This window comes from Babylonia areolata, chromosome 21 (genome assembly GCF_041734735.1).
Source record: "Babylonia areolata isolate BAREFJ2019XMU chromosome 21, ASM4173473v1, whole genome shotgun sequence".
Classification (NCBI taxonomy): Eukaryota; Metazoa; Mollusca; class Gastropoda; order Neogastropoda; family Buccinidae; genus Babylonia; species Babylonia areolata.
Window position 1 is genome coordinate 32,532,659 of NC_134896.1, and position 15,474 is coordinate 32,548,132.

At 44.6% G+C, this 15,474-nt stretch overlaps 1 protein-coding gene across 2 annotated transcripts in view; it reads left to right on the forward strand.

The window, feature by feature from the left end:
- The first annotated feature begins 240 nt into the window (after positions 1-240).
- Positions 241-15,474, forward strand: part of LOC143296071 (uncharacterized) — a 35,795-nt gene continuing 20,561 nt past the window's right edge. The window contains exon 1 of one of the 2 annotated variants that reach the window (XM_076607825.1): positions 241-302. The gene's annotated coding sequence lies outside the window, so the exon portion shown is untranslated. Of the gene's footprint in view, positions 303-753; positions 960-15,474 lie in introns of those variants that run through there. The other variant, XM_076607824.1, reaches the window with a different exon arrangement.

Sequence of the window (15,474 nt, forward strand, 5' to 3'; positions counted from 1 at the left end):
TGCAGGGTGGGAGGGTGGGTGGGTGGGGCTGACAGGACAGGACAGGACAGGACTGCTGGATCAAGCTATTGATTTCTTCCTCGGAGCCAGATCGAAACACGATAATAAAATAAAGAGTCGCGCGCCCAGTCGCAGTTCGCAGTCGCAGTCTGGCCTGCCATTCTCTCTCCCCACCCAGCCACCCACCCGTTCCCGTACCCGTACCCGTACCCGTACCCCGGCCTACCCTGCACCCTGATCACAACAGTAGAAGTGTGACTGTGTCGTGGTGCTACTGGCATTTCCTGTCGTTGTACACAGAGGTGAGAAGGAAACAGGACCACGTCGTGTGGTCATACACATAACACTTTCAGCCGACAGGACTGCACAGAGAGAGAGAGAGAGAATTAGCGAGAGGAAGAGAGAAAGGGAGTGAGAGAGAGGGTGGAAGGGGAGAGAGAAAAGAGTACAGGAAAGAGAGAGAAAGAGAAAGAGAGGGGGGTGTGGGGAGAGGGAGGGTGGGAGTGCAGGAGAGGGCGGTAAAACAGGCACCATAATCCTTCCAGCCAGTGTTGGTGCTTCTGCAGGCGAGAGTGGAGAAAAGGAGAAAGGAATTTTTTCTCTCTCTCCTGGTTCAACAGGTCGCGCGAGAACAGTTGTTGAGTAGGTGTGTCGGCTCAGAACGAAGACTGTTGTGTTTTGACAATACTGGAGACAACATTATTACACTGGAGGAGAGATTACTGCGGGGAGGGCCTTTCTCTCTCCCGTCTCGAGAGGGGAAACTTTCTTCTGGAAAGATTAACTTCGAACTTACTGTGCATGTGCTTTTATGTGTTTGTGTGGAGGTGCATGTTGGTGTGTGTGTGTGTGTGAATTAGTGGGGGGTGTCGTCTTTCAACACCACCCCCCCTCCTTCCCCTCCCGGGGGGACAACGATCGCATGGAGTTTTAATCTTTTTTTTTTTCTAAGCTGAGAGGTAAGTCAGTAGGTGCTTACTGATTGTTTTGTTGAACTCAGTCTGTGTCTGTCTGTCCTTATTTATTTATTTATTTATTTTCCTATTGTCCAAGTGTTTGTGTGTCTCTTCGTGTGTCAGTGTGTGTGTGTGTGTGTGTGTGTGTGTGTGTGTGGTATGGATAGGCGTGTGTGTGTGTGTGTGGTATGGATAGGCGTGTGTGTGTGTGTGTGTGTGTGTGTGTGTGTGTGGTATGGATAGGCGCGCTTGTGTGTGTGTGTGTGTGTGTGTGTGCGTGCGTGCGCGCGCATGTGTGCGCGTGTGTGTGTTGTGTATGTGCGTATGTATATGTGTGTATGTTTGTATGTGCAAGCGGCTCATAGGTGCGAAAATATGTGCTTATAGATAGATGAATGAATAAACATATATGTACACATACACACACACACACACGCACACACACACACACACATATATATACATATATATATATGTGTGTGTGTGTGTGAGAAATAACTGCCAACTGTTATGTATGTGAGTGTGTGTGATGTTGCGTGGTATGTGTGTGAATTGGTGGAGGGTTTCATCTTTCAACCGTTCGAAGGGGACAGTGATTGCCTGGAGGTTTAGTTGTTAAAAAAACCCGTAGATAAACGGGTTGTTAATGACTGGTTTGGTGAGATCTTTAGATGGGTGAATATCTCTCTGTCCTTGTGTCTGTCTCAGTCTGTGTCTGTCTGTCTGTCTGTCCTCTCTTTGATTGTCTGTGTGTGTATGTCTGTGTGTACGCCATCCATACAACACTCCATTGTGAAACATCCTAACAGCATTCCGCACTGTACAATCCACACAATACTCCACACTATACCGCCCATACATCACCCCGCACTATACCATTCTGTTCATACAACACTCCTTACTATACCATCCATACAACACTCCACACTATACTATCCATACAACGCTCCGTACTATGCCATCCATACAATACTCCACACTATACCATTCTGTTCATACAACACTCCGTACTATACCTCCACACAATACTCCGCACTATACCTTTCATACAACACTCCACACTGTACAACACTCCGCACTATACCATTCATACAACACTCCACACTATACAACACTCCACGCTATACCACCCATACAACACTTCACACTATACCATTCATACAACACTCCGTACTATACCTCCACACAACACTCCACACTATACCATTCATACAAACACCATACCTCACACACTCCGTACAACCACCAACACTCACACTATACCATTCATACAACACTCCTACTATACTCCAACAACACTCCACTATACCATCATACCACCACAACTCCCACAACACTTCACACTATACCATTCATACAACATCCTACTATACCTCCACACAAACTCACACTATACCTCCACACATCCTACATCCTCCAAAACACTCACACTCTATACCATTCACTACAACACTCCACACTTAATTCATCACTCCACTATACCACCAACACTCACACTAACCATTCATACAAACCTACTTATCACCCATGCAACACTCCACACTATACCATTCATACAACACTCCACACTATTTCACCCATACAACACTCCACACTCTACCATCCATACATCACCCCACACTAAGCCATCCATACAACACTCCATACTATACCATCCATACAACACTCCATACTATACTACCCATACAACACTCCACACTATACAACACTCCACACTATACCATTCATACATCACTCCACACTATACAACTCTCCACACTATACCAGTCATACAACACTCCACACTATATAACACTCCACACTATACCATTCATACAACACTATACCATTCATACATCACTCCACTCTATCCACCCAACACTGCACACTATACCATTCATACAACAATGCACACTGTACAATTCATACATCATTCCACACTATACCATTCATACAGCACTCCGCATTGTACCAATTATCATCCATACAACACTGCACACAATTTCATTCATATAGCACTGCACACTATACCATTCACACAGCACTGCTCACTATACCATTCATACAACACCCTACACTATACCATCCATACAACACTCCACATTATACCATCCTTACAACGCTCCACACTATATCAATTACCATCCATACAATACTCAACACTATACCATTCATACATCACTCCACACTATACCATCCATACAGCACACCACCCACACAACACTGCACACTATACCATCCATACAACACTCCACACTATTCAACACTGCACACTATACCATCCTTGCAACACACCACCCACACAACACTGCACACTATACCATCCATACAACACACCACACTATTCAACACTGCACACTATACCATCCATACAACACACCACCCACACAACACTGCACACTATACCATCCATACAACACGCCACACTATTCAACACTGCACACTATACCATCCTTGCAACACACCACCCACACAACACTGCACACTATACCATCCATACAACACTCCACACTATTCAACACTGCACACTATACCATCCTTGCAACACACCACCCACACAACACTGCACACTATACCACCCACACAACACTGCACACTATACCATCCATACAACACGCCACACTATTCAACACTGCACACTATACCATTCATACATCATACCGCCCATACAACACTCCACACTATACCATCCATACAACACTCCACACTATAACCACCCATACAACACTCCACACTGTACCATCAATACAATACTCCACACTATACCATCCATACAACACTCCACACTATACCACCCATACAACACTCCACACTATACCACCCATACAACACTCCACACTATATGTACAGCACTCCACACCATACCACCCTTACAACACTCCACACTATACCACCCATACAACACTCCACACTATATGTACAGCACTCCACACCATACCACCCATACAACACTCCACACTATACCATCCACACAACACTCCACACTATACCACTCATACAACACTCCACACTATATGTACAGCACTCCACACTATATGTACAGCACTCCACACCATACCACCCATACAACACTCCACACTATATGTACAGCACTCCACACCATACCACCCATACAACACTCCACACTATACCATCCATACAACACTCCACACTATATGTACAGCACTCCACACTATATTTACAGCACTCCACACCATACCACCCATCCAACACATGACAGGAGAGCAATCGTGCAGTCATTTGGCTGAAGTATGGCTCTTGCTTCACCGCGAAAGCCAGGCGTTGGAACTAAAAGCTCACACCAAAGTTCGAACGTTCATGGACAGCATGTTAACTCGCACGGACCAACCCTGTAAGTCCGACAATACTGTTGTGTGGTCAAGGCTACACGTGTGTGTGTGTGTGTGTGTGTGTGTGTGTGTGTGTGTGTGTGGTGTGTGTGTGTGTGTGGTGTGTGTGTGTGTGTGTGTGTGTGTGTGTCTTTGTGTGTGTGTGTGTGTGTGTGTGTGTTGTTGTTGTTGCATGGACAGCATGTTAACTCGCACGGACCAACCCTGTAAGTCCGACAATACTGTTGTGTGGTCAAGGCTACACGTGTGTGTGTGTGTGTGTGTGTGTGTGTGTGTGTGTGTGTGTGTGTGTGTGTGTTCTTTGTGCGTGTGTGTGTGTGTGTGTGTGTGTGTGTGTGTGTAGTGTGTGTGTGTTGCTGCACGAACCGGTCAAGTGTGACACCATCCTATTTCCCATAAGAAGGCCCCACCTCAGAAGCATGGTTTGAGTTTGCGTGCTTTGCTGTTAAATCCGTTCGTGTTTTGCCTGTCTGGTGACTAGTCACATCATCACTTCACAGCTCTGGTAACATTATTCCCTTGATGCGAGTTTTTCATTTGTGATTTTTATGTGAGTGTTCTCAGTTTACAAATCCTTTTTTTTTCCTTTTTTTTTTTTGAGGGGGTGGGAGGGTGGGGGGGGGGGGGGGGGGACACCTGTTGTATATGATACCGTAAAAAGTACACTTCGTTATATTTGTATGTGTGTGTCCTATGTCTTATGTACAAAGTCTTGCAGAAATAATCGTCTCAGTGGAGTGGAGTTTCGTTAATGAACCATCACACATACTGGTGATTGTAGATATATTTTTTTTTTAACTTAGGAATTAATATTCATATTTGAATGTTATCGTTTAAAGGATAGGAAAGGAGGGAGAGGGGGGGGGGTCAGGGGGGGTGGGGGGGCAGGGGGTAAATGGTGAGTTGGGGGGAGACCGGGCAGAAGGAGAATCGTCTCTCTCTGTGTTAACTGTCGGTGTGTCTCTTTCATTCTCCGTGCCCTGTCTTTCTCTGTCCATGTCCTGTCTGTTGGTAACCTCCTCCTCCCTTTGTCTCCTCTCTCTCTCTCACTCGCTCTCTTCACCGCCCCAGCATCTGTTTTAGTGTGTGTGTGTGTGTGTGTGTGTGTGTGTGTGTGTGTGTATGTGTTTGAGAGAGAGAGAGAGAGAGGGAGGGAGAGAGGGAGAGAGAGGGAGTGGATTTTTTTAAATCAAGAATGATCAGATATGGGACTAGCAAATGCACACACACACACACACACACACACACACACACACACACACACACGCACGTACGCACACACCACACAACCGTGCACCCCCCCACCAATGCCCCCCTGCCCCCCCCACTCCCCCCCCACACACTCATTCACACACACACACATACACACACACACACACACACACACACACACACACACACACACACACACACACACGAAATAGCTTTGAACTGTTCACAAGCCCATATCACGAGAGCAGCTGGCCTGAAATAAATAAATAAATAAATCATCCGTATCCGTATCCGTCCACTCTCCCTGCCACCCCACCTCCCACCCCCACCCCCCTCCAGCCCCCCCTCTCTCTCTTTCTCCGTTTCTCCCAGTGTCTGCCAGGGGATTGTTTGCATATCGTTGTGTCTGCAAACTGCACACAGTCAACGAGCTCCGTTCTGTTGTTGAGACTGGGTTATGATAGTGTTTCCACTGAGTCTCTCTCTGTCTGTCGGTGTGCCTGTGTATCTGTTTGTCTGTCTGTCAGTCTGTTTTTTGTTTGTTTTTGTTTTGTTTGTAATAAATCCTTTCTCTCTCTCGTTGTGTGTGTGTGTGTGTGTGTGTGTGTGTGTGTGTGTGTGTGTGTGTGTGTGTGTGTGTGTGTGTGTGTGTGTGTGTGTGTTTAATTATTTCTCTCTCTCATTGTGTGTGTGTGTGTGTGTACGTGTGTGCGTGTGTGTGTGTACGTGTGCGTGTGTGTGTGTGTGTGTGTGGGGGGGGGGGGGAGGGGGGGCACGGAAGTGTCTCTTTGTGTATGTATGAATGTGTGCACGCATGTGTGTGTGAATGCATGTGTACATACGTGCACGCCTGTGTATGTTTGTGTGCGTGCGTGCATGTTTGCGCGCGCGGACGCGCACACGTGCGCGCGTGTGTGTTTCACATATGTGTGTATGAGTGTGAGTGTTCTGCTATGTATGTATGTGTGTTTGTCTGGATGGCCAAATATGCTAAAGTGTACACCGTGTGTGTGCGTGCGCGCGCGTGCCTAATTGTGTTTCAACTATGTGTGTGTGTGTGTGTGGGGGGGGAGGAGTATGGGGTGGGGAGGGGTGTTGGGGCAGGTGTGTGTGTGTGTGTGTGTGAGTATGTGTGTGTGTGTGTGGTGGTGGTGGTGTATGTACACTAGAAGTGTGTATGGGTGTGAGTGTGTGTGTGTGAGTGTGGGTGTGTGTGTGTGTGTGTGTGTGTGTGTGTGTGTGGGTGTGAGTGTGTGTGTGTGTGTGTGTGTGTGTACACAGGGTGTGTGTGTGTGTGGGGGGGAGGAGTATGGGGTGGGGAGGGGTTTTGGGGCAGGTGTGTGTGTGTGTGAGTATGTGTGTGTGTGTGGGGTGGTGGTGGTGGTGGTGGTGGTGTATGTACACTAGAAGTGTGTATGGGTGTGAGTGTGTGTGTGTGTGTGTGTGTGTGTGTACACAGGGTGTGTGGGCGTGGCAGCCAAACGGCCTTGAGCCAGCAGGGAGGGTCGGTTTGCTTGTAGTTCTTATCTCCCCCTGCTGGCCCTACAGTTATTGCTCCTGGCGTGTCTGTGTGGTGGTGATCAACGAGACGACACTGACCGGCCGTTGCTTGCCTGACAACCGTTCCGCCTCCCCACACCCCCCCGGGCCCCCCTCTTCATTGTAGTGACGCTAACATCGATCTTGTTCAATCAGCGCTGCAACAGGGAATCAGTGACACCTCAGACAGGTGTTACCAAACTCACATGGACCTTAACCCACAGAAGACGAAAAGTATGGCACTGACATCCAGACAGAAACACCAACGTAAGCCTCTCACTTTAAAACTTGAGGTAAACAAGAACTCAGTTGAACAAGTTTGTGAGCACCGCGTTCTTGGGGGGTAATAATTGATGATAAAGAACTGAACTGGCAAGCTCATATTAACCATGTCTGGAAACAGTTAGCTCGCAATCTGTTCTTAATCAATAAACTTAGATATTATGTCGATGTTCCAACCCGAAAATTATTCTTCAGGGCACATTGTCTTTCTCATATCAATTATGCATCTACAGTCTGGAGCAATGCCAGTATACACAACCAGCTCAAAAAAACAAAAACAAACTCATAACATAGACGAGCAGCAAAACTTATTCCTCCTGACCACTCACTATCAACGGATGGGAAATTAACAAAACTGGAAATACTACCTCTGTACAAGCAGCTACAACAGATGGTCCTCATGTTCAAAGTACACAACCACATGTCACCACCGTATCTCAATGAATTTGTTCAAAGGGCAACAGAGCGTTACGATTCAGATTATTATATTCTGACTAGTGTGCGCATTGACTTGTACAAATCTTGCTTCTTTTTTTTTGGACCATCTGTTTGGAACTCTCTTCCTAAGTTCTTCAAGACGTGCGATTCATTATCGTCCTTCAAATCAAGGGTACGAAAACTTCTATTCCACAAACAATAAGCCCCCAAAACAAATATAACCAGTCTAAAAACATCATGCCCTTTTTGTGAAATGTATGTGTTGTCTATTCCTTTACATACACAAAAAGTGTTTCATCTTATTTTTTTTACCTTTTTGTGATTTTCATTATTATATGCACGTCATTGATTGGATGTTATTGCCTGCCACATCAGCATCAGAATTGTCATCACTATTATATGTAGAGTGATATAACTATGTTTCTGTGTTCTATTTATCTATTTCTCATTTCAGTCATGCCTCTTTCCTGTATTCTTTGTGGTGATTGATTTGACAGTCTTAATAACCTATTTACTTCAAGCCTTTTTTCAATATTGATTTTTTTTCTTTTTCTTTTTTCAATATCTGCTAATGTACTACAATATGATTTGTATTGTACTACAATATGATTTGATATCTAATTATGTTTATGTATGCATATGTATACATATATGCGTGTTCATGTAGACATATGCATGCATGTGTGTATATGTGTGTGTGGGGGTGGATGGGTGTGAGTGTGTGACTGTGTTCCCTTTATTATTTTTTTTTGTAATGATGATGATGATGCGTTGATTATCATTATTATCATTAGTAGTAGGGGTGGTGGTAGTAGTAGTAGTAGTGGTCAGTAGTAGTAGTTGTTGTAATAGTAATATTTACCATTATTATCATTGTTCTGTCTTATCGTTATTGTTTTTGTTGTCACAAGGACAGATTGGAAGACTAGGCAATGGCTAAAATCTTTATCCTTGAGTAATAAAGTTTTTGAATCTCTCTGTCTCTCTCTCTGTCTCTCTCTCTGTCTTTGCGTCTTTGTCTTTGTCTCTCTGTATATCTCTCTCAAAAGTAAATTGTGTATTCTGTATTGATATGATGATTCCCCCCTTTGTTTATGCTACTGTTCCCCTTCGAGGGCTGGATGAAAAAAAAAAAAAAGCTTTGTCTGGCTTACTCTATTACCCTCAGAAAATGAAAATTATTTAGTTCAGGTCAATTCAATGCAGTTTAATTCTCTCTCTCTCTCTCTCTCTCTCTCTCTGTGTGTGTGTGTGTGTGTGTGTGTGTGTGTGTGTGTGTGTGTGTGTGTGTGTGTGTGTGTGTGTGTGTGTGTGTGTGTGACCCTGTCTGTTATCTGTCTGTTTGTGTCTGTTCCTCTGTCTCTGGCAGGGCGTTGCTTGCCGAACAACCACCATGCCTCCCTTTCTCTCCCTCCCTTAAAAAAAAAAGCACACCAGTGCTTATCTGTCATCCTCGAAATAAAGAATGTTGTCTTGTCTTGTCTTGTCTTGTCTTGTTTTGTCCCCCCCCCCCCTCTCTCTCTCTCCTTTCTTTGTGTGTCTGTGTGTCTGTACGTCTATATCTGTCTTTTTATCTGTCTGTTTGTGTCTGTCCCTCTGTCTCTGTTTGCCTGTCTTTCTGTCTCTGTCTCTGCGTCTCTGTCTCTCTGTTTTAGTCTCTGTCTGTCTCTCTTTGTTTCTCTGTTTCTCTTATCCCTCCCCGTCTCTGTCTGTCTGTCTGTCCGTCTCTCACTCTCCTCTCTTTCTCCCCTCTCTCTCCTTCTCTCTCTGCCTCTTCCTCACTCGTCTCCGTCTCTCTTTCTCTTTCCCACTCTCATTTCCCTCTCTCTCTGTCTTCTTCTTCTTCTTCTCTCTCTCTCTCTGTCCCTCTTCCTTTCGTTTCCCTGTGTTCGTCCGGTAAACAGACGCGATAATTTGCACTTAGTTTTACACTGTGATGTTATATACCTAATGCTTTATCACTGTGTGTGTGTGTGTGTGTGTGTGTGTGTGTGTGTGTGTGTGTGTGTGTGTGTACCGTGTGTGTGTGTGTGTGTGTGTGTGTGTGTGTGAAAGAGAGAGAGAGAGAGAGAGAGAGAGAGAGAGAGAGAGAGAGAGAATATTCATTCCGTTAAAATATATTCTTCTGTGAAAGGGATGCAAATTCACACACAGACACACAGACACAGACACAGACACAGACACACACACACACACACACACACACACACACACACTCCGACACATCACTTCTCACCCGGAGGACGGTAATAATGGAAAATACATGTAGGATCAAGATCTCGCTTGTGTAGTACTTTCCGTAACAGATCACGCTTTGGACAGATATGTTGACACTGGGATGTTTGACAAATTCTCCAGTGAAAGCAGTTTGCTTTGCAGGCAGCGTTTATCAGGTTTGACTGATGATATACTGGTTATAAATCTTCCTTGTGGTTCAGTTTGGTTGGGTGGGTATTGCTGAGCTGCGAAAGAGAGAGGAGATTAGGAAGGGAGAGAGACAGAGATAGGGAAAGAGAAGGAGAGAGAATAGAGAGTGAGAGACAGAGAGAGAGAGAGAGACAGAGACAGAGAGACAGAGACACACAGAGAAACGGAGAGAAACAGAGAGAACGAGAGAGATAAACAGAGAGAGAGAGGGAGAGAGAGCTTAACGGAAAGCGTAACGCGAGATAGTGAGAGTGAAAGAGAGATAGAGAGAGTGAGACAGAGACACAGAAACACATAGACAGAGACAAAAACAGACACACAGACACAGACAGAAACAGACCCACAGACACACAGACATCCCAAGTACAGAACATTCAACAACAACAACAACAAAAGAAACAAGAGAGGCAAGGCCTTCAAGACTCACTTGTGATAAATTAAGTCCCCTAGCATTAATTACAGAGTAATTTCCCTTTTTTACCCCGCTGCACCAAAACGTTTGCAAAATAAATAAAAATTCCATGCTTAGCAAAAGAAGTTCCTGTTTGAACAAAAAATGATAATAATGACTCCTCTTGTTGTTGTGTCAGAAAAAGAGGTCAAAGTGCCAAGTTTAGAGAATACAAAAAAATATAAATATAACAGTAAATGCAGTTTGCATATAATTAGGCTTCTTTTTATTTTTATTTTTTGTGCCCATCCCAGAGGTGCAATATTGTTTTAAACAAGATGACTGGAAAGAACTGAATTTTTCCTATTTTTATGCCAAATTTGGTATCAGCTGACAAAGTATTTGCAGAGAAAATGTCAATGTTAAAGTTTACCACGGACACACAGACACACACACACACACACACACACACACACAGGCAACCGAACACCGGGTTAAAACATAGACTCACTTTGTTTACACAAGTGAGTCAAAAAGAAGAAAAAAAACAGGAACCTTCATAAACACTGAAGCATCGGCAGTTTTTGTGTGTGTGTGTGTGTGTGTGTGTGTGTGTGTTTTGTTTGTTTGTTTTTATTTTTTTGGTATTGTCTTCACCAACGTCATAAACACTGGTCCAACAGCCAGGAAACGGATCGAAGTTTGAAAAAACAAAACAAAAACAAAACAAAACAAAACGAAACCAAACAAAAGACACGCTCTTAGTTTACCCGCGAGCCTGTCGCTCGTATTTCTAAGCTGTCATCCGAACTGTTAGTGAAACGTCATCCGGCAGAGAACTGGTTTGACTACTTCAGGGCTGGGTTTGGAGTGTCAGCAATTCGCTGTCAGCCTTTGTCTTATTCTGTAGCGCCTGGGTTCAAAGTCTTTGAACACACAAGAATAGGACATAATATTTAGAGACAGAAAGAACGGAAAAGAGGGTTGGTTAAAAAAAAAAAATAATAAAGGGAAAGAGAAAGAGAGATGTGGTGGGGCAGGGGAGAGAGGGAAAAGAGAGAGAGAGGGCGGGAGGGAGAAGGGGGGGAAGAAGAAAGAGAAAGAAGAGAGAGTGAGGGAGAGAGAGAGAGGGGTGAGAGAGAAGGGGGGAAAGAAGAAAGAGAAAGAAGAGAGAGTGAGGGAGAGAGAGAGAGGGGGGGGGTGGTGGCATGGAGAGAAGGAGGGAGAGAGAACGGGGTTGATGTAGGCAGAAAGGAGTGAGAGGAGAGAGAGAGGGAGAGAGGGTGAGGTATACAGAGAGATATAGAGAGAGGAAGAGATAGGGAAACACACACACACACACACACACACACACACACAAATGTATATAATACATGTACTTGTTGTAGTTGTTGTTATTGTTGTTGTTGGTGTTGCTGTTGTATCTTTTGATTTTTGTGTTGTTGTTGCTGTTGTTATTTTTGCTGTTGTTGTTGTGTTGTCTTGGGACCTGAGTACAGTTGCTGTACTTTTCTAGAGATAAGGAAAAAAGAAAAGAAAAAGGAAGCAAAACAGGAGAGAAGAAAAAAAAGAAAGAAAAAAGAAGAAAAGGCAAAGGAGAAAACACACACACACACACACACACACACACACACACACACACACACACACACACACACACACACACACACACACACACACACACACACACACACACACACACACACACACACACACAAAGTAGCAACATAGAGACAGGTTCTGTTGATGTGTTTACTGTGTGTTTGGGTTGTGTTTTACTGGGTAGCTGTGTTTTGGTTTGTGTTATGCTGTGTTTTTGTTCATGTTGTGGTGAGTTGTGTGGGGTGCTGGGTTGGGTCGGGTTGTGCCGTGGTCGCCGGTATCCATAGGACTGTATTGAGCCGCTATGTATTGCGTGGTAATAGTAATAATAATAATAGTATTAATATTGCGCTGAATCTTGTGCAGAGACAAATCTAAGCGCTTTCACACCAGTCATTCACACGCATGCATAACTCTAAAACTGAAGAAACTGAAGACAAGGAAGAGGCAGGCGAGGGAGGCTATCTTGTGAAAAGGTGGGTTTTAAGGCCAGACTTGAAAGAGGTGGTGAAGTATGTAAGAAATAATTTGAAGGTCGTGAGAGTTCAGTAAAAAAAAAAAAAGAAAAAAAGAAAAAAAGAATAAACAGATAACATAAAATAGAAAAGTGATTCTTTTTTAAATATAAAGAAATGGAAGACAATAGACGTTTACAACTAACAATGCGAAAACAGCAGCAACAGTACCAGCAACAACAACAACAGCAATAGCAACAACAACAACAACCAGCCACCCAGCCACCCAACAAACAAATAAACAAACATCACCAACACCAAACATCATCGCTCAGTCGTTACAAACGAGCAGGTGGACATTTTTACTACACATATCACCGAATGCTGTGTGTAGCCCCATCATTCACACACCAGGCCACACACCAGTATTAGGCGTCCTCCCTCCCCCATACATACAAGTCAGTCGTGTGTGTGTGTGTGTGTGTGTGTGTGTGTGTGTGTGTGTGTGTGTGTGTTTCTGAGAGCGTGACACCAATTAACGCCCAAATGAGTCAAGGAAAGACATTCCACGCTGGCAGCTTTTCTTGCGCAATGCTGGCAAAGTAAATCCATTTTGATTCTTGTTTTATCCGGGTTAATCCTTTCTGCATGGTGAGGTTCAGGATTATTTGGCTTCAATCTTATGTGTAATGGAACAATGATCCATTCATAGCAAAGTAAAAATAAAAAGGGAGGGTCAGGCTTGTTTATCTAAAGTCAGGTAACAGACGTTGATAACATCAAAGGTAAATATGTAATTAAAAAAAAAAGAAGAAAAAAAGGCGAGTGTTTTTTTGTTACCATCACAGTAAGCTGAGGAGGGAGAGAGAACGGGGTTGATGTAGTCAGAAAGGAGCGAGAGGTGAGAAAGGGAGAGAGGGTGAGGTATATAAAGAGAGATAGAGAGACCAACCCTGATGACATCAAAGAAGAAGCTTTCTACGAGGAGCTCAGCCGCACCATTTCAGCGGTAGACAGAAAGGACAGGCTGATCATCCTTGGGGATTTCAAGGTCCCCTAGGAAGCTGAACATCCACCGCCTCCCTATCACCAAGAACGTGCTGCAGCAGCAAATCCAAGGACGTGGCAGTATCTGCACCTGTGGGACTGTGAGCGTCGGTAGGCGAGAGAGTGGGGAAGGAACTGCTCCTATTCACTAAAAAAAAAAAAGTCACCTGTGCTGGTCAGGCAACCAGGCTAATGTCGGAACGTCGAGCTAGCCCTTCAACACCCAGCTTTCCCAGCTTCCTGCCATCAAGCAGCTTCCTCCCATATGAGGACACACACCGACAGATAAGCCTGCCTGCCTACTCGTCCGTCGGTCTGACGGGAGACTCCAAGAGAACGCTGGCCATTAAGGAGAAGCATGAGCGAAGGAAGCAGGGCTCAACTTCTAGAGACGTTTTCCCTTGCAACACCTGTGGGAAGTGTTGCGCATCCAGAATCGGCCTCTTCTCCCATATGAGGACACACACCGAGAGATAAGCCTGCCTGTCTACTCGTCCGTCGGTCCGACGGGAGACCCCATTATTAGTAATAAAAACACAAGAGACGAATTGTAAACGAGAATTCGTTTTAGAAAATACTTAAGATGCGAAACTGTTGATGAAAAATGAACGGGAGACAGAAAGAACATCACACGAACACACACACACACACACACACACACACACACACACACACAAACTAGTTAGAGCGTTGGACCTTCAATATGAGGGTCGTGTGCTCGATCCTAGTATCGGGCAGTTGTAGTCCACGAACTTGAATGCAGAGAGACAGACAGACAGGCAGAGAGACAGACAGAGACAGGGAGAAAGAGAAAGAGGAGACAGAGACAAAGAAAGGGACAGAAAGAGAGAGAGAGGGAGAAACATATAGACACTGTCAGGCAGACAAACAGGCAGACAAACAAACAGACAGATCGACACAGGGACAGAGATATAGATAGAAAGACGACAATGCTTTGTAGCAGAAGAGGAGGAAAACACACACACACACACACACACACACACACACACACACACACACACACACACATACACACACACACACACACACACACACACACACACACACACAAACAACAACAACGAAAAATCGACGACAACAACAACAAAAGCACTTAGCGTACTAACACCACTTGTTGTATGTCATAACGAAGTACTTAATCCGTATACGTGCGGGGACGACCGTTCGTCGTTATGTAAGGGATTTCGATCGAGTGAAGCGTATCGAGTTTGACTGACCAAGCCCATTCCGGTAACCTTCAGGTCAAATACCCGAACAGCCCCCCGTCAAGCACGAGTGAACAACAAACAGGGTGGGCACGTCGAGAGAACATTAGCGGGAAGAAAGAGAAGAAGAATCATCACCGTTGTTGCCCATTACAAGTTACATAAAACATTCATGACCACTCTTTCTCAAGAAACCCTCACCCCCTCACCCCCACCCCCACTCTCCCCCACCCACTCTACATACATCAAAGTGAGCTGACATGGGTGGTGTTGGAAAACAAGCAAGCTGAGTGCTTATAGATAATTTTTAAAAAGATGAGTTTTTTTGTGATGAGCGAAAAGCAGAAATAGAATCAGATGCACGGATATGATGAGGAAGGTTGTTCCAGATGTGAGGAGCAGCAAAGAAGAAAGAACGTTCACCATAGGTTCTTGTATTGACACGAGGAATTTTCAAAAGGTAACAGTCAGAGGAAGAGCGGAGATTTCTTGCGGGAGTGTAAACACTGATAAGATCAGAAAGATATGTAGGTCCTGCGGAGTGGAAAGCAGAATAGCAGAGACACGCAA